Consider the following 21,017-nt stretch of genomic DNA (forward strand, 5'->3'; position numbering starts at 1 on the left):
ACAGCCCCCTTGCTTACATTTTTATTCCATTTTATCCTGTTTGGAACATCTACAGTGTATATCCATGGCTTTGGTGATTGTGTTTTACTATCTATACTACTATAAAATGTCTAAAATAGTTTTGCATTTCCTTCATTATTTAACTTTCAAAGAGAAGACTCAGAGCACCAACACTTATCATGTATGACTTCCAAAAACATGGCAAGGAGGCATTGATTCTTGCTAGCAACTCCTCGTTCTGAAGTTCACAAGGAGACATAGGTTTGATATATAGAGTAGTCTCATTTTGCTTACCAAGAAGTTGAGTTTTGAAAAAAATGTCTTATTCATTTCATAAAAGTAAATCATTTAATCACAAAGGGAAAACAAGCCATCTATGTTCTTATCTAATCATAAAATTTAGAAGATTCTTTAGGGAACATTTTCAACATTAATGAAAATAGATGTAAAAATTCTTATTGACATACAGTAATTATACAGATTATGCTGTACAATGTGCATTTTGTTATAACAATAAAATATGTAATAGTTACATCAGGCTAACTCATTTATCATGTCAAAAGGTTTTAACATCATTGTGTTGGGAACACTGAAAATTCTTCTAGGTATTTTGGCATCAACAACGTAGTACTATTAATAATAATACTATGATTAAGATACTGGAGTTTTTTCTCTTATCTAATGATATTTTTCTATATAGTCACCAATATTCTATATATTTCTTATCTCTATATCCTAGTCATCTTATGACAACCATTTTCTCTGCTCTACTATAAAATCAACTTGTTTAGTTTCTACATGTTAGTGGTATCTGTCCTGCCTCTTATATTATTTCACTTAATATGATGTCATCCACTTCCCTCCCCATTGGTATAAATGACAGGAATTAGTTTTATGTCTGGAGAATACTCCATTGCATATGCATACTACATTTAACCTAGCCATTCATACATGAGTGGGCACTAGGTTGGTTCCATATCTTGGTTATTATGAATCGTGCTGTAATAAGCATGGGAGTGCAGATGCCTCTTTGGCACAATGACTTCATTTCCTTTGGATGTACATCCAGCAGTGGGGATGCTGGATCACATGGTAGTTTTCTATTTAGGTTTTTGAGAGACATCCATACTGTTTTCCATACTTGCCATATAATTTACATTCCAACCAACAGTGTATTAGAGATCCTCTATCGATGTTTTCTTGCCGGCATTTGTTACTTGTCGTTTTGGTTATCATAGACCTTCTGAGGTCCACACCTATATTTAAAAAATGATACATTGAAAGCTATTTATAGAAGCTATATGAGTATATATATATATATATATATATATAAGTAATGTGATATATATATATACATATATATATATATATTAGTTGAAAGCTACTACTAATCTGATACTCAATTCCTTCCAGTTCTAAGAGGGGGTGGGGAAGCAGAGAATCTTTTATTGTGGGACTGTGGATGTAACTCCAGGGCAGAGGCATGCTAGATAATTGCTCTACCATTAAGCTGAATCCTCAGCTTTTAAGAGCTGGTCTCTTTTTAGTCCAGGCTGAGGTAGAAATCACTTTGTGGGCTAGTTTTGAAGTAGTTATCCTCCTGACTCCACCTCACAAATATCTGGAATTACAGGCCGGCTGTGCTCCTTGATGCTTTTAGAAGACAGGGACCACAGCTTTATTCTCCTCTATATTTGAAATTTTTCAAACAGACTCAGAAATAGGCAAATTAGTTAATGAATCTTATGTGAACTTCTAGATATTACATAACTAGCTATACCTTAAATAGAAATGAAGCTAAGACAAATGTATTCTTTTTCAAAATAATTTCTTTTATTTTTTGAAATTGTAATATAACTACATCATTTCACCCTTCTGTTTTCTCCCTCCAAATCCTCCCATATCTGTTTTCTTGCTCTCTTTCAAATTCGTGGCCTATTTTATGCACACATGCATATATGTTCATGAGACACACACAAACACATTTTTAATTATGTAAATACAATCTTCTCAGTCTGTATAATGCTACTTCTCTGTATTACATTCTATTCTAACAGATTAAATTGTCTGTTTTAAGGCACAATGACTCCTTCATTAAGAAAAACCATCAACACTAGAAACTTGAGGTATTGAGATTTTCTTTTAATCTATTTTGTGTAGGGATTTATTATAACCTGATTGTTTCAGGGATTTTCTTAAAAAATACAAGATTCAAGAAATGACCCATCCATTCTTTTTTTTTTAAGATTTTTATTTATTTGTTTAAATAAATAAATACTGAGTACACTGCAGCTGGTTTCAGACACACCAGAAGAGGGCATCAGATCCCATTACAGATGGTTGTGGGCCACCATGTGGGTGCTGGGAATTGAACTCAGGACCTCGGGAAGAGCAGTCAGTGCTCTTAACCACTGAGCCATCTCTCCAACCCCACCCATCCATTCTTGCTGTTATACTTTTAGTATAACATCCAGTTTTATGTTCCTGGAATAATATAGATGATTCTATATATTGATCTTGCTATTCAAGGCATAGCTCTTGTTCTTGGGAGCTCTGTATTCCTGGGAAGACACTGAAGCTTTATGAACGCCTGTTTCATCATTCAGGAAGCAAGGGGATCAGGCTGAAAAAGGTAATCCACATCTCTTACTAGATTGCATTTCTGTTAGAATCCCAAGGTTTCCTTTTATTTCTGAAGAGTATGACATTGACTATAATTTGAAGATAATCTCTTCTTTCATACCATGTCCAAACTTCTCCCATGAACCATTTTTATTGAGTTTGGCCTTGTCTCTTGTTGTTGGCCTGCTTTTTTGATTAAAAAAAAATCATGGAACAGTGGCTATCCCAAAAGCTGTTGCCTATACTTGAAATGGGATATGTTCTTCTAGTTGGGTTCCTTGTCTGGCCTCAATGGGAGAGGAAGCACCTAGCCTCACAGAGACTTGAAGTGCCAGGGTGGGAGGATACCCAGGGGGCTCCTACCTGCTCAGAGTAGAAGAGGGGGCATAGAGGAAGGATTGTGGGATGAGTGATCAGGAGGTAGGCAGTGAGAGGTATGTAAAGTAAATAAGTAAAAATAAAATTAAATAAATAAAAAATTTATGTAGGTATTTAATTGGGAATGAACTACTGGTGTCCGTCTTTTCTCTGTTTGAAAAGACTTTGATGCTTAAAACTCGACAGTGGGAACAAAAGAGTAAACAGGGAAAGAGTAGAAGGAACAGAAGAAACGGATTTCACTTTCTTCCCAATTATTTTACAGCTTGGCTGTTAGCATTGTTATGACTCAAGCTCTCTGTATTTGGCAAGGCTGAAATAAGAATAGTCTATTTAGTACTATATTGGAACAGGGAGTCCCTGGAGGAGTATCAAGTTCAGGTATTTCTCATAGAGTCTGAATTGAGTTCTTTATTCAGTTTTTGATAAATGGGACATTGTTTAGAAATGCCAACATACTTCTTTGGATAAAACATATACATTGTTTTAAAGTCTTTATCATTTATGTCCTTCCAGTCAGTCATAATGATTATGAGTACAAAAGGTCCACAGAACAATCTGAAGGTTCTTTTTTTTTCCCTCATTCCTGTCTGGTCCTGATATCAGTCCCTCGTCACAAAGGTTTAGTCAGTTGTACTTGTTTTTCATGTGTTTCGCATGTTGTCCCCACTTGCTACTGCCCTGAAGTAAAGCAAAGTAGTCTTATGTATTCCCTCAGTACTGAGTCAGTACTCATAAGACAAGATGTCTGCTGGGTCTAGACATGGTGGTGCACACTTTTAATCCCAGAGTTTGGCAGGCAAAAGCAGGCAGATCTCTTTGAGTTTGAGGCTAGCTTGGTCTCCATAGTAAGTTCTGGTCAGTCAGAGTGATACATAGTGAGAACTGTCTTAAAACAGTGCTTCTCAACCTGTGGGTAATGATCCCTTTGGGGGTTGAATGGCTCTTTCACAGGGGTCACCTAAGACCATCGGAAAATACAGATATTATGATTCACAATAGTAGCAAAATAAAAATTGCAAAGCAGCAACAAAAATAATTTCATGGTTGGGGGTCACCACAACATGAGGAACTGTATTAAAGGGTCATGGCATTAGGAAGGTTGAGAACCACTGTCTTAAAACAACAATTAAGTTACTGTTTTTAATGGAGTCTCATTAAAGACATTACTGCCTATCTTTTCTGTAATAGTGACAACTATCAGTTGTGTAGGTTTCTATCACTCTGTTTTCCTGTTACACTTCTATACCCAGATGAAAAGTACATCATTGTTCTGGCACATTCTGCACTGTTTGGCAGCTCAGTTTGCCTGGCTCTAGAGATGAGCTGTGCCCATTATACTAGCCTTTTTCTCTTTCATTAAATCCACACACATAGAACTTCTGGGACTTCCCTGTAGGATACAGATCTCCTTTTTTTGTTGGCAATCGTTCGCTTTCATGGCCTAGGGAGGAGACAGGTCTCACTAGTGGGGAAAACCACTTATAAACTTATTGCCTTAGGAAACACAGGTAGATAATCTTCCTATTGTACTTCTGCAACTTCATTTCAAATTATGCTTATACTACAAGCAGCAAAAGCAAAGGAATAATTCTGTCTGTGAGTTGGAGATTGAGACTTAAAACACTTTAACTCTATTGAATCAATTGCCATGTGTGATACACTTAGGTGCATCAACTTAACCGGAAACGCTTAACCGGAAATGTATTTTGGAAATACATTTTAGTTAGTACTGTCAACTTTTCTTAGTGTATTAATGGATTTGAAATTTTCTTTTAAAAATGTTTTTATTATGTGTATTCATGTATGTCTGTGTGTGCAAGTTTCTGGATCTCCCATCTATTAATTAGCATGTAGATAAATCTATGAAATCTTGGTGAGCTTCAATTTGTTGTCTGTCAGACGGGAATGATGGCGTCTTCTCTGTTGCAGGGATGTTATTGTAGGGAGCTGGTGTGACTAGGGTGTGCTTTGTAAAATCTCTTAATATACACCATTAGGCAAAATACTTAGAAAGAGTAGAGAAGTGACTTTCAAACCAGGCTCCAACTAAGGAGTTCTTCAAATACTGACTTACAAAAGAGAGCTGTGCCTTTTACAATTGTTTTCTTATCTTTAGAAATGCACACCTCATTGGTCTATGGCTGACTTCATAAGTAAGCGACATTGCTCTCATTATCAGGAAGCTAGTCTTGGCTCTTAGGTAAATGAGTGCCGCACTCCTGCAGGGGAACAAAAAAAGAAAGAAAGAAAGAAAACAAACAAACAAAAAAAAAACAAAACAACAACAGAAAAAACTAGTATGAAGATTCTGTGACATTCAGGAATTAAAGAAGCCTGGATAGTACTAACTAGGAGAGTGGACTAAAAAGCAGATTCATTATATGCCACCTTGGTTACAAGCACAGAGGTGAAGCAATGGAAAGAAAGGAGAACATGTAGAATGTTGGTCAAGTTCTGGGCAACCAATTTGTGAGTTGCCCTCATGAACACAAAAAATTATCTTCTGAGTAGTTCAAACAGCATCCAGCTCTGTGATACATTCAGAGTGATCCTGATAGTGACTTTGACTTTCCTTAGTTTCTTTGCTCTTTGGGTCTAGGGATTCCAGAGACAGGTGCAAGCTACCAGTGTGTACCAGTGTTAGGGGTGGAGGCTAAAAGAGGGAATCCCTGTGTCTCCTCTTCCCTTACCCTCAGGTTGGAATAGTCTGGCTTGGGAGACTTAAAGGGTTTCACTTCCGCCTAGTTGCAGGAATCACAAGTTCCAGGCTAAGTCTGAATTGGAATAGTCACAGTCAAAATACACCCAGATGCTCTCACACACCCAGACGCGCGCGCGCATCCCTGGGCCATGGGGTGCACGTGAGCCCACACCCCGCACACCCAGCCCTGCCTCTAGCCAGAGCATCCTTAGCAGCTGCTACTGAAGCAGCCTCCTCCTTCTCGTCGTCGTCCTCCTCCTACCACTGCTGCTGCTGTGATCGCCTATCCCCTCTCATCCTTCCTCGCCAATTTCTGCTCCTCCTCCCCGCATCCCCGGCTCCTCCTGCCCAGCAGCTAAAGGCAGAACCTTCGGCAGCAGCTTTCCTTCTCTCCTGCCACGAAGAGATTGGAACAGGTCTGTGCTGGGGGCGCTTTGTTGCGGGTTGCTGGAACACCGGTGGCTCCCAGAGCCACTGGGAGGAGCTCCGGGCAGAGAGAAGGGGGGATTATTTCCCAGTTTTCTGTGTTCCTGTATGAATAGATTGGGGGAGATAGTGTATAGAGGTACCTCTGTCCCTTTGCCATTTCTTCCCCCTTGGTTCATGGCGAGAGAGCACTGAAGCTACTCGGACTCCTGCTCCCGCCCATCCCTAAAGCTCTTTCTTTGCGCCCCCACGTCCAGCATCCACTTCCCAAAGCTGAGCTTTCTCTTGTTCTGGGAGCTGAGGGATGGGGGCGGGGAGAGATGGATGGAGTGGATCCAGCCGGGCACCTGGGGGCCCGGGGCTTTGTTACACAGGAGAAAACCGGTCCTTAGCAGCTTCCAGATACTGGCTGGGCTGCTGTCTGCTAGTGGTGTGGCGTGTGGGCCCCTGCACATTAGGGAAGTAAGAGAATGTAAGGGGGCACTCCCTGTGTGTGACTGGGCATACAGGAATGCAGTACTGTGTGCCAGGGACGTGGTGTAGATTTTGTGTGGAATTTTGTGTGAGTTGGACTGGTGCATTTGACTCTCACTCTCACTATGTGTCCCTGTGTGCTCTGCGCCATGGGGCTGGGCTACTCTTGGCATTTCATGTCCTTGGGTCTCATCCCATGCCAAGCCAGACTGCAGCAACATGCAGGCAGGCTGATCAGGTCCAACCTGTTTTGCCCACATTCGAAGGGTGATGATGACTTCAAAGTGATGGAAATCCCCCGCCCCCCGCTGGGGCAGTTACTTAGTACAATCTGCAGGAGAAATTTCCACCTAGGTTGACCAAACCCTGGTGGACATTTTGACTGTATTCCCACACCCTACCCACAGAAGATTCGGAACTTTCTTAAGCAGGTTCTCTTCTATAGCCAATGAAATTCCAACGCTCTTAACAGTGAACCCTGAGTGCCTCCCCTACCTCCTGTAATTAGTGGATCCTCATGTCTTCTTTACTGCAAGGAAGTTTGTGTTGTGCTAGGACAAAAGTTGCATGCTTAGAGACAAGGAAACAAATCGAGTGCACTTATTAATTATTCGCGAAAACTCTCTACAGGGTCATTTTTGTTTTCTTGGAACACAAGATAAAGTGTGTAGCCATTTTGTTCTTAATTTAAAAAAATCAGTACAAATGAACAAAACTCTTTAACGTTTCTTGAACATTTCTATTTGGGCTCCTAATAAGGCATTGCTTTTCGAGTCCCCGCACTTAAAGATTGCGATCAAATGACCCAACATTTATTGCATACCTGCCATGTATCAGTAGTAATGTTAGGTACTGGAAATATGGGAATGAATAAAACATCAGATCAGTTCTCAAGGAGTGCAGGCTGTTATGCAATCTAGAGCTTGGAAACTGGATGACAAGGGATGGGTAGAGTACAGTGGAAGCTCGGAGGAGGGGTGCCCGGTTGGGGGTGGGGGTTATGATCAAGGCAGGCTTCACTGGGAAAGTGACATTTGAGTCAAGCAAGTCTTGCAGAATTAATTCACCAGGTGGCTAAGGGGAGAATGGCATCCTAAGCTCACCGAACAGCATGTGCAAAGGCAGAGAGGTTATAGTTAAGTAAAACTTCAGGGAATCTGAAGTATTACTGTCAAAGTCTCTGCAAACCCAGAATGAGTCTCCGTGGATTAGAATGATGATTAATGGGGAATCTGAAAGGAGCCAGTATTGCAGATTGATGCATCCCCCATCTTAAGACATGTCTGCCCCATTTATTAATCTAAGTGTGTCTCGCTTTAAGCAAATCTGATATATGTGAACGAAGCGTTGCAAATGCAAATGAACTTAATGGGACACATTCAGGTAGCAAAATTTGTTTTACCAAAGGGCTCACAACCAGATGCTCGTAAAATAAATAGCAGTCCCTCTCTGATCTCTACAGTGAGCTTGCTTTTACCAAAATTGCATTTCCACAGATCTTTTTTTCTCATAGCCAGTGGATAAAGACAGGTATATCTACATTCCCTTGACTTCATATGCAACAAGTTATCAATTTCAATGCAAGAATTTCCCCTCATGCTGTGAAAGTTTAATAAACACTAAAGGAAAATATAAAAAATGATAGAATACACATCAAATCCATTAGCTGTGATCTTTTGTCATTTGACTCGTATGAAATTAATCAGGGCAGATTCTTCAGGGACTTTTACATTTTAGGTACTTTTAGTAGTGTCACTGGTAATTAACAGTAGCACAAGATTCCTGCGCTCTATATTGGTTTTGAAATGGATATATAATGACTGCTCTAATACTCATGCAATTAACATACACCGGAAGCTCACTTGGAGTTCTCTCTTTTACTGTGTTGGTGCTGATTGCACAGGTTGGTGAATAGTACTAAAACTAAGCCTGGAGGTTGATGGTTTCCTCTCCAAATGCCTGATGGCCCACGATTGTGCCGGTGAAGGGTATGAACTCTGATGATATGGTTTGGCACCATGAGCACATCCTCCCTTAAATGAAGCCTCCTGTGGCCCTAGGCTCTGTTTGAAAGAAATATAAGCAGAAGTAGATGGGAGTAGAGTCACCTTCTTAGGTCATTTTGGCCAATGCCCTCCAGTACAAAGGGTGGCCTGGGCCCTGGGGCTACAAGCAGGTTCTTTGCTCATTAACTGCGGATACCAGAGTGTATCAGACAGTATCTCTAAAAAGGAAAGATCGTACCGCAGTGCTTCATTAGCTTGGGTTGGAATGGAGCTGATATGCCTGCTATGCTAATACACAGGTCAATCCAATGCTAATCCAACACTTCTAGATGTGGGTTCCAAACAAGACAGAGTGTTGATAGGTCAAACATAGTGAGAGGGCAGGAGAAAGAAAGTAGAGAGAGTTTTGTCATCAACTTAGGGAAATTCTTGCCTAAAGAGCCTAGGTTTGTTCATTCCAGAGCTTCTAAAACACTCTACTGGGTTAATGTACTTTGTAACTCTCCAGGAAAAGAGTACGTGTTTGTCTATAAAGCCAGGCTTGTTCAGTTGGTCTTAAAAGTGTTTGAGGACTAGTCTGGTTAAATTAATTCTTCTGCTGAGTTCAGTGGCAGTTGGTATCTTGCTGGGTAAACGTGGACGAAAGATAAGCTGGCTGACTGGCTTCGCCAGTCTCAGACTTTCTTTCCTCCTCCTCCTGTAAAATGAAGCCGATCTTAATCATCACGCTCACTGACTGTGATGGTGTGATGACAACTAAGACAATATCTTTGCAAAGTATTTCGAGCTCCTTAGAAGAATGGCTGTGTATGAACTCACAAGGTTATTATGAAGGGGAAGTGAAGACTTGAGTTAATCATCGCTAATTATTCAGGCCCAAATCCTGGTTACCTTTTGCATTTGGGGCAGATGACTTCAGTTCTCTGTCGAGCTTTGATTATGAGGACCTATCCTCATTCAACCTCGGTGACTCAGTTCTCTGTACTTATTTCCTTTCACATCCTGGAAATTTCGCTGTGCCCTTTAATTTCCTGATCTGCACTTGTCATCAGTAGATTCAGCACAACTCATCATTCCAAGCACACCCTGCTGACCAGAGAACACTGAAGGTGGGAATTAAATTTGGTTAGAAAGTTGCTTTTATTCTTCACACTAATTATCTTTCAAAAACAGTTCTGAAGGGTCATTTCTGAGAGCTCATGGCTGCAGGTCTCCTCTCCAGCAGCTCGGGTTTCCATCCAGGGGTAAGCTCCTGTTTACAAGACAGACCTCTTGAATATCTATTTCAGCAGTCCATTTTGTCAAGATGGAGGCCATCTTTAAGGAAATTTAAATACAAATAAAATAGTATTCACATGAGCACTGAGCTGTCCTGATTGCCTTGTAAATTCTTTTCTTTACAAACTTCCTTCAATGGAGAATGGACCTCTTGAGAGTTAATAGCTAATCACCACAGCAAGCTCAGCTTGAGACAGAACCTGATCTGCGGGTGTTGGACATAATGATTTTAGAGTCTTCTGTACAACGCTGCAGTTGCAATAGGAAAGATTTCTGTTAGCCACACATAAAAGATGTCTTTTCAACTTGAGGACAGTGTGATGCTGGAAAGTGTGAGTATAACTATTCTGTGTTCTGGAACACATAGCAAAAATGCTAGATGAGGGGGAGAGAGTCATGGAATGGAAGATCTGAGGAAGGTTTATGTTTGAATGATGAAAAGAAGACAAGTCACGGAGTGATAGAAGCCATCTTAATAGATTTTGAAAAACACTTTATCATTTGGGGCAAGGGTGGACACACAAGTTGAGGTCACATACCAACTTGCAGGATGTGGTTCTTTTCTTCTGCCTTATGGGTCCTGAAGATTGAACTCATATCATCAGGCAAATGCCTTTACTCATTGAGAATAAATTATCCTGCCAGCCTACTGTACTGCCATTTTATGTGGTTCAGGAGAGTTTGCTTTGGTTTGGTCAATGAAACTTGAGAATCACATCTAGGTCTGAGCTTGGTGTGTTTATGGTTTTGTGTGTGTGTGTGTGTGTGTGTGTGTGTGTGTGTGTGTGTGTGTGTTTCTTGTGTGTTTTTTATAGTATAGAATAGAATTTACTCAGGGCATGGGGAGGAGGGTGCTGACCTCTATTTCTCTACTCTCTCTCTCCTTTTCAATTACAGTCTGTTTGTTTTCTTTGCTTATATATTTTCTAAAGAGAGAGAGGTGGAGGAACAGAGAGAGGGCGAGAGAGGGCATAGGGGGAGAGAGGGAGCAGGAGAGGAGTCAGTGGCTATGAAGATTGGGAGGATTTGAGAGGGAGAGCATCTTGATTGAAATACATTGTATAAATTTTTTCAATTAAAAAAAGAGAAAGAAGCAAAAGAAAAACTTGTATCAGAAGCTGGAACACTGTGTCCTTGAAAGGATGCCATTAGAGGTTGAGGAGAAGGAGATAAATATTGTGGGAAAGTGGCACAGCCTGTCTCTTTGTAAATATGAATGTGATATAGACAGAGAATGCTACTTTGCTCATCCTCATATTTCACCCTTACATGTCTCTCTCCCATCTCTCTCCATCCTCTTCGCTTCCCCTGAATAGTCCCCCTTAGAGTTCCCTGTATAATGTTTATTACAAAAAGAGAAATATAATGTCGGTTGTTAGTTGCTTCTTCAACACTGATTCCCTGCCCTGTTCACACTTTATTATGTATGCTTTGTGCAGGTTTTTCTAAAAACAATATATGTGTATACCCACATGTTTTTCACTAAACTGTGTTTGCGCCCTTTCTTGCTAGTCTGCAGAAGCCACCTCATTCTTTTTTTTTTTTTTCTTTCGGAGCTGGGGACCGAACCCAGGGCCTTGCGCTCGCTAGGCAAGCGCTCTACCACTGAGCTAAATCCCCAACCCCCACTTCATTCTTTTTAATAATTGCATAGTATCCCATTATATAATTCTGACATAATTTCTTTAATCCAAACTTTTACGATTAAGTTTTACATTATTGCCTGTTTTTATGCCGTTAAATAGTGGTTCACTATTCTTTATGGTACATGAATCTCAAGACACGATTGCAAATGTACTGTTGTATAAATTGACAGCCATAAAATTGATAGTTTAAAAGGTCTGGTTTGTACAGGTCTGATTTTAATAGCTTTTACCAAACTAATATTCAAAATGGCTATTGTCCTACATTTCCATCAATAGTGACCGTTTCTCCACACCATCCCTCAGCAATCCCAGAATTGTTCTCTCTTTTTTATTTATTCTCTCACACAATCCATCCTGAACAGAGTTTATTCTCCATCCTACCCTCTAACCATCCCCACCTTTTCTCTCCCCCAGGTCCACTCCGCCTCCACTTCCCACAGAAAAGAGCAGGTCTCCCAATGCATATCAAACATTTCTCTTCTAATCTTTGATAATGTGAGGGTTGAATAACATGTATTTATAATCAGTTCTATGGATTATTTGATAATTTCATGAAATGTATTTTGAACATTTCCTCAGCTTCTTTCTCGAACCACCCTCTCATCATCCCCATCCCTTTCCACCCAACTTTAAAGTAACATGTTTTTACTTCTTTCCTGATCAAATTCAGCTTGTGTTGTCAAGCCGTTTGTAGGATTGAGGCCTGTCTCTTCTGTGAAGTCAGACTTCGGAGGGAGGGGGGTCACATCATCAAAACTTCAGGCTTCTCCTTAATCAAATTTTAGGCAGGAAGTCATGCTGGAAACCGTGAAAGAAGAGAAGCAAGAAACCCTAACAATATGCAGATCATATGTAATATATGTTCACCTTTAATTACTTAAGGAAATATGTTTTTAAACTATATATCCAAATATAATTATAGTGAAAGAATTTCCAAATCAAATCCCTATAAAGTCACTTTGAAGTAGATGGCCTTTTAGGCTTATTTCTGCTGCTAGTAACCAAAACACCAACCAGTGACAGACTGACTTTAGAGCTATACCCTGCATTAAGAAACATGTAGCAGAAAGCACAGGACCAGCATAATCTCAGACCAGAAGAAATCACAGCATGAAGAAGGGATCAGTGGGCACAAAGTTCTCGCCCTACCAAAAATCTATTTGTAATTGATAGCTACTGGGAGAGGGAAAAATCAGTTTTTGTCAAGGAAAGTGACACCAGGTTTATCAACCACACACAATGGCAGACCCCACACACTGGGTTTATCAACCACACTCCATGGCAGACCCCATACTCTGCAGTAGTTGGATAGATGGAGGAAGATGTGGCAAAACTTAGGAGAAGGTAAAGAATGTGATCCAAATGTATTGTAGGACATCTCAAAAAGGAAATGAAGAAAATGTAAAGACAAACAAACCAAAACTTGAAAAATGTTATTGCTGCATATGCACTGACCTTTAAGATTAATAAGATAGATTCTAGAATTTTCTGGAAGTTGAGTGTTCAGTATTAATCAGTTGCTGTCTCACTGTGCTTGCTGTAAAGAGGCAAATTTGAGGCCTTCCCCTGAGAAGTATTTAAGGAGAAATAAACAGTGATGTCACTCTCTGCAAAGGGAATAGTAGCAAGCAGGTACAGGTGTGATGTTCTCTCTTGACTGCCCTGACCTTGCTTCATCTGCTCATTCCTCTTCTCGGCCAGCATTCAGATGAGGTCAAAGGGATTCTGCTGTTTGCTTTAGATGTGGGATAGGATCTGTGATCTAGAGAAATGAGGGTGACCATTGGAGTGAGTTGAGGATTGTCAGAAGAGTGTGGCTATAGCATTACCATCCTTAGGGTGTGGCAGAACCGTGGGAGAACATGAAAGCTGTCCCAGTGTTTGCTTTCTTGTTCTCTAGATGCTGAAATGCAACAGAAAAGGCAAAGCACTCTGAGTTAGGCATTGCCAGGAATGGCTCTGACATACTAACACTTGCTACCTAACAATTTTCCAGCTTTTCTCCCCCAGAGAGGGATAGGTGCCCTTAAAGTGAGGCTTCTAATTTGATAGACCTAGGAGTGCCCTTTGCAGTAATCCATCATTCCTTTCTCTACTGTAGCATTAGCACATCCTGATTTTGAAATCTTTCCAAGCTGTTGGAGAATGGGTGGGTTATTGCCCTCGAAGGAATGATTGGGGTTCTTTGAGTTATCGATAATTATGACTTGTGGTTTCTTACTTTAAAATCTTGGTATTCTGGCAAACAATTTTAGGTCTTATTTAATACATTTACTTATTTTTCTTCAAAGAGATCAGATTAGAGTATGGAAAGTTCAGAGGACAGCTTATGGGCAGATATTGTCATTATTAATCTTTGTGCATAAAAAATTGCTTCAGTTGTTAAGCTAATGAGTGTCCTGATTTCAAGCTGGCTTGCTTCTTTGTCCGCTGAATGCTTTAAAATTTCATCACAAAAGCCCACATATAAATCTATATAAATATAAATCTATATAAGTATAAATTCACACATAAATCTATATGATGTATTTGTACTGATTGTAATAGTAAAGGCCATTTTACTTTCAAAGAAAATCTTTATCATTTTACATTTTTTAGTCTTTTATGTTTGTACTGTGTGTGTGTGTGTGTGTGTGTGTGTGTGTGTGTGTGTGTGTACTCGTGCATGCATGCACAAGCACATGTGTGTACCAGAACATTTGTGTGGAGGTGACTGTCCTCATCTTTGCGTCTTGCTTTTTCTTGCTGTTTATTTTATTTTGTTTTTGTTGTTTTGTTTTGTGATAGAATCTTTTATTATTCAATGGACACTGGGCTTGCTGACCTGCGAGCTTCCAGAGATTCTTTTATGTCTGCATGTCATCTCACCATAGGATTGGTGGGTTAAAGACACCTACTACTGGGTCCAGTTTATGTGGGTTCTGGTGAACTAACTCAAGTCTTTGCACCGGGCATCAAGTGATTTACCCACTGTGCCTCTGTCTTATTTGTTTTTGACATTGTCTCACTAACTTAGCTCCAGCTGGCTTAGAAATTGTGATCCTTTCAGCCCCCAATGTTGAGATTACAAGCATTCACTAGGATTTGTGACTTTCTTTTACTTTAAATAGAGCTAGGAAATGTCTTATTTCTACCTAATGAATTCATGAATGTAAGACTGTTTTTAGAATTCTGAATAAAACCAAGAATAAATGTTTATTTACAAATTTAATAGAAAGAGAGAAAAATAAAAAAGAAAGAAAACAAAGAAAGAAATTCAAAGTAAAGACATTGAAAATGGTGTTTACGGTGAATTGGGAGGCAGAAGACCTGGGTTTCAGTTCTCATTTTGTTAGTAATTATTTATGATTAAAAAAATTGTGTAGAAGTCTCTGAATTCCATACATATAAAACATGGGCAATAGTTAGATAATATTTACTGTGTTTCCTTAAGGTTTTTTATGAAATATTTTCATCTCCAAAATGAAAGGCAACCTTGTGATAGAATCACTTGTGTCACTTTTGAAAACTATATAGGAAGATCCATTTCACCCAGCAGAATGTGAATCTCCAGGTGTAAACTAATAGGTCTACTTGCTAACTAACTTTCTTAGTAATTCTGGAGGAGACTGAAACCCTGCCCTAGGGGCACTTTCAGGAGGCAGATTCTCTGAGGCGTTCTGGCCCAAGAGAATAAAAGCATTTTCCAAGGTTGTGTTTCAGCTAATTCCCCAGGGTGGGTTTCTCCAGAGGTGAACGCAGAGCCACACACTCCTTGTCATCTCTTCAACTTTGGATGAACAAACTGACTGCTTGCTCGCCGATGGCAGTGCTTTATATTTCAGGGTGGAGGTGCAAAGCATCCTTCTGTAAAGATATTACTGAGAAAAGACAAAGTTGTATCCACAGCTCTTAGAGCTAGGGACTTGACCCTCTTCTTTGCTTCTCTTCTGAGTTGCCTTACCCTTTGCCTGTTTCAAATTTGGCTTCTCTTGCAATTTTGAAACTCGCAGTGTTGCAGTGAACCTCTCCTATTCCACGGGATCTCAGCAGCCTAGATTGTCATTCCTTAGCTGCTTTCAGCCTCCAGACACTTGCCATGTCCCTCATTGATCACATCACTGGTTTGCTTTCCTTCTGGTATGGGGACTGTTTCAATGCCAGTCCACTCTCAAGACACCAGAAGGAAAGGAGTCAGCATCACCATCCGTCCATTTGCCTTGCCTTGTGTCTCAGTGTCTGAGCCTTTGTCTTCCTTCAGGCCAGTTTTTAGAGACACTTTTGCTTTTTATATATAGTTCCCAATTTATTGAACATTTATTATATGCCAAGTACTGCACTACTCTGCATGTCTCATGTGATTCCCTCTACAATGCTATACAGTCAATATTATTAACATTTTCATTTCATAGAGGCAGAAAACAAGGCCCAGAGCAGTTGAGTAACTTGAGCACATTTTTCCAGATGACCACTGGGAATTTATCTGTGTTGTCCTGGGGCATCAAGAGTTAAGGATATTCTGCTATCAGAGACCCCACTGGTAATACAGTTATGTTATACCAAAAGGAAATGCATGAAGCAGTAGATAGGATCTATTCTGGGACCAGATATAACTTTAAAGGGAAAGAAAGCAAAGGAGTTCTTTGGAATGGCAGCATAATGTTTCTAGGTCTATTTTTATATATTATTGTAGGGATGGGGCTACAAGACTGTTTTTGAAGACTTGAGATCTGATAATCGAATAGATCTGTACCTATTGTCACTGAAAGGTCAGTCCCCAAGGCTCCTGTGATCACTGTTAGTTTCCAAGATCATAGAAAGGGAAACATACAACTTTTCCCTTCTACTCCCACCAGAAAGCTGGTGCCAGGGATCTAGAGCACCTCAGGGAGATCAAGAGTGAATTCCTGCATGTTTTTAATTGACAGAGGATTAACTTTAAGGGAGAGAGGTAGACTAAAGGCCCAGAAATAAGATGATAATAGTCTTACTGGCTTTGATTCTTGGGTATATGAGAGGGTATGGAGGGACAAAAGAGGAGAGAAATGTTGTAATTATATTATAACCTCAAAAAGAAATTTAATAAATGCAGATAGAAAATGATTTTTGTGGCACAAACACAGACCACTTGGTTTCGTTTCCTTGGCTCTCTCTCTGGCAATATTTTGTGCTAGGTATTATTTCTCTAAAAATCCCCTTCGATTTGACGTCCTCAGGAGAGTACTTGCAGCCGTTTTCTGCAGTGTCTGTCATCTTTATTGCCGTTTTCAATCACGACAGTCAATAGATATCAAGGACCCAGGGTCTTTCTTGTAACAAGGTCAGTAGTTTGCTCCATGTTTAATGCTGACAAGTCGCTCCGGTTCTCTAGGCTTGTTCTTCCATCTCTCATGATCCTTAGTCTCCCTTCCTCTCAGAGATATTGAAGCAGTCAAATCATTAAATACAGACTGCTGTGAAAGGAATGTGGTCCAAAATATAGAGACTCTGTTGGGGCCAACTAGACGGCTCAGTGGGGGAAAGTGCTAGCTGAGCAAGTCTGAGGATTTGATATTGAGCCCAGTCCCTAGGTACCTAGCATCTACCTACACAGCTAGATTTGTACATACATCTGTAATTCCATTACTCTTACTTAGGGTTTTACTGCTATGAACAGACACTATGACCAAGGTAACTCTTAGAAGGACATTTAATTGGGGTTGGCGCTTACAAGTCGAGAGGTTCAGTCCATTATCACCAAGGCAGGAAACATGGCAGCACCCAGGCAGGCATGGGGCAGGCAGAGCTGAGAGTTCTGCATCTTCATCTAAAGGCTGCTAGTGGAAGACTGGCTTCCAGGCAGCTAGGACAAAGCCCATGCCCACAGTGACATGCCTGCTCCAATAGGCCACACCCACTCCAACAGGGCCTCACCCTCTAATAGTACCATTCCCCAGGCCCACTTTTATATGAATAAGGGAGGCAGAAACAGGAGAATTGCCTGGAAGCTCACAGGGTAGAGATGGAGTAGGTACTACAGCAGTGAAAACAGTGAGAAAGCCTTTGCCTCAACAAGATGAAAGGCAAGAAACAGTTCTTGAAAGAGATTCTCTGACTTCTACGTGCCCACCGTGTCATGCTCAGGCCAGACCCCTAGATACATAATAAAGAATTGGTTTTCATAAAAAAAAATCCTAGAAGTTTCCATTAAGAACAAGAAAACGCACGAAAACCTGGGGTCATGGAGATAGCTTAGTACATAAAGGTGCTTGTGGCTAAATCTGATGACCGGAGTTCGATTTCGAGAATTCACATGATAGGAGAGAACCAACTCCTACAAACTGTCCTCTGACCTCTTCATGGGCACATGGCAAAAGCACGTACACTCATTCAGCACACACACACACACACACACACACACACACACACACACACACACACACACACACACTACATGTTTAAAAAGTAATAACCTAGCCTGTCTAGTATTATAGCTTAGTCTTAAATATACCCACAGCACTGAAATTAGCATGTATTTAGACAAGATCATCTAAGAGAAGTGTTTAGCAAGAAAATGTTTAAAATCTCATATAGTTTGATTGCTTGCATCCCAAACCACTGGCAATGCATGACCCCATAGAGACTGGTGCCTTCTTGTAATCACATGTCTGTGTAAGAAGTGGAGCTCTGCTGCCTAATATTGCAAGAGTGTTAGACTGCCTATCTTGATTCAAAGTCTGGTTTCTATTGAATGTTTTTCATTTTAGTACTATTGTCAAATAAAACGTCGGTCTCAGTCAATGTTCTATTTCTGTGACGAGACATCAAGACTATGGCAACTCTTACAAAGGAAAATATTTAACTGGGGATGGTTTACAGGTTCAAAGGTTTAGTCTATTGTCATCATGGTAGGAAGCATGGTGGCACACGGGCAGCCATAGTGCTGGAGAGGTAATTAAGAGTTCTCCATCTTGATCCACAGGGAGCAGGAAGTAAACTGGGTTGAGCATATGAAACCGGAAAGCTTACCTTAATCACACACTTTCTCCAACAAAGCCACGCCCACTCCAACAAGGCTATGTGTCCTAATGCCTATCAAGTATCATCATTCCCTAATGACCAGACATTCAAATCTATGAATCTATGGGGGCCACTTCTATCCAAACCAGTGCAAATCCTTAAGGAAAACGTTTGTATCTGAATGTGGTATATTTAGGTTTTCTCTATTAAAACATCTGTCTTGAGGAAAACCACAATGTAGCGATATCCGTAACTCTATCTCTCACTATGTGATCCTAGGATGTTTCTTTTTTCTTGTTTGTTTTTGCACTACCAGACATGGGGCTAATTCAAAGTCTTGTGCATGCCAGACCAGTGCTCTACCACTAAGCTATATTCCCGTAGAATTATAAATTATAAGAGATAATTTATACATGCCTATGGATGGTGCTTGTACTGCTATTTCAAAGTACAGCCAGTCTTACTTGTATTAAGGTTTCGTGATGTTTTGTTGAGATATTTGACCAGTCCTTTGATCTTGTTAAACCTTTGCTTCTTCACCAAAGCAATGGAAATGATGATGATATTTAGTCTTAAGGTGATCTTTTAGTGTTTGTTTTAGAACAACTGAGATAATTCCTAGAAGACTCATAGGACACTTCCTGGAATATCCAAGTGTTCTGTCCTTGCTCCATTGTTACCTAAATGCCTCTCTGGGTTTCTTGACTCTTGATTTTCCAGGGGTACAACTTTTTGGCCAACCTGTCCCAGCTGAGACTTTTGACACCTGTGAAGGTAAGCAGATCAGATGAGGTTGGCTTTTTGCACGAGGGAGCTCCTGACATGGAAAATCTCACTTTGGTGAGAGTCCCTCAACACAAAGACTAACACATTATAAAAGGTCCACAGTGTGGTACATAGCATTGCATCTGTCTGCTCCTGCAGAACAGCTGATTCTCTGGACGTGAAAATGTTTCACATGGTGACAAAAATGGGGACAAAGAAGAGCTGCTTAACAATTCCCCCAGGACACTGGACCCATACTGCATGAGGTTCTGTCAGTTCCCCCTCCTTACTACCACGCCTCCGCCGTCAGCCCTGCCAGGCATGTATTCCCTTTTGGCATTCCTCCAAGACAACAGGCTGGAGAGCCCTTTGTCTCCTCCCCAAGTAATACATGGAGTTCAGCAACTACATGCTGCCATAGTTACAATTCCTACCTGATCAATAGAGCTGGGAATTGAGCCCTGGTGACAGGACGTGCCTTAAACAGTGCCACCTCCCAGGGCATCATCTGCTTCATCTTGGTGATCAACCTGCCCTATTCATCACCAGCTATGTACCATACTGTGTACCTTTTGTAATGTGTTAGTCTTTGTGTTGAGGGTCTCTCAAGGCAACTGTTTCATGAAAATTTTGCTTCCTGAGTTACTCAATATTTCTATCTTAAGTTTCCTTGCCTGAACTACTTAGTTTTACATTGCAGATGCTTTTCAAATGATATATATATTAAATTGCTTTATAATAATATCATAATAATTATAATAATACTAATTTCCTTTATAAATTTAAACTTTTACCCTCAGGATACATGCTGGTCATCTGTTATATGTTAGGCACATTTTTAGGCACATAGAATATGATTATAAGAAAAATAGACCCAGATTTCCCTCATGAAGCACATAGTCTAGTAGAAGAGACAGACAGGAGGAAATTAATTCAGATACTTATACATTATAATAAGGTGTAAAGCAAAAATGGCATAGTCAGAAAGGCTGTAACAAAGGAAACCTAATAGAGATTGGGAGTAGCATTAAGAAATGACTTTTTGAGGGAAATGATATCTAAACCATGTCCTGAAATATGAATACATAGAAACAGAATGATCCACACAGAAGGAACAATGTATCCAGAGGCCATAAGGTAGGTCCTTGCAGCATTCATATGACTAAAATCGATAGTTACACAGGGAGAAAAGGATGTTCACTGTGGCAAGACACCCAACAGAGAGTCTCGCTGACCACAGTAATGAGTTCTCTATGTTGACCATAGTGGAAAGCCCTTAAGTGAAGAATCTAATTAATGCAATTTATGTTAAAAACATACCACCCATGCTCCTATATAAAACTGGGCTGAAGAATTGCAAGGAGAGAAACCAGGATAGTTAGAAGACCATGATAATAGTTCAGAAAGAAATACCAGTGGCTTAAACCAGGATCATAGTGGTCATGAAGACAAATGGAGATTCAGTATACATTTTTGTTAGAACAAAAAAACGACATTCTGATGGCTTGGGTTTGGAGATCAAGGGCAGAGTAGTGTCAAGGAAGACTTGTCACTCGGACAGCTTGTTAGGATGTATCCTGAAGCATAACCTGAGTTTCACTTTCCTCCTATGTGGCATTTGGTTTACAGTGCCCATTTACTGTCTGCATTAGAAAACCTGTTACTGTGAATGTACTTGTTGGCTTCTTAGGTAGGATTTAAACAATTTGGGAACACTGATTATGTTTTACTCATCTACAT

General features: G+C 40.2%; 1 protein-coding gene across 2 annotated transcripts in view; it reads left to right on the plus strand.

Moving 5' to 3' along the window:
- The first annotated feature begins 5,903 nt into the window (after positions 1 to 5,903).
- The window catches only part of Pak3 (p21 (RAC1) activated kinase 3), a 259,475-nt gene continuing 244,361 nt past the window's right edge, over positions 5,904 to 21,017 (plus strand). For both annotated transcript variants that reach the window (XM_087599253.1, NM_001431558.1), the window contains 1 exon segment: positions 5,904 to 6,120. The gene's annotated coding sequence lies outside the window, so the exon portion shown is untranslated.

The sequence above is a fragment of the Rattus norvegicus genome, chromosome X (genome assembly GCF_021556685.1).
Source record: "Rattus norvegicus strain SHRSP/BbbUtx chromosome X, alternate assembly SHRSP_T2T, whole genome shotgun sequence".
In the NCBI taxonomy this organism is placed as follows: Eukaryota; Metazoa; Chordata; class Mammalia; order Rodentia; family Muridae; genus Rattus; species Rattus norvegicus.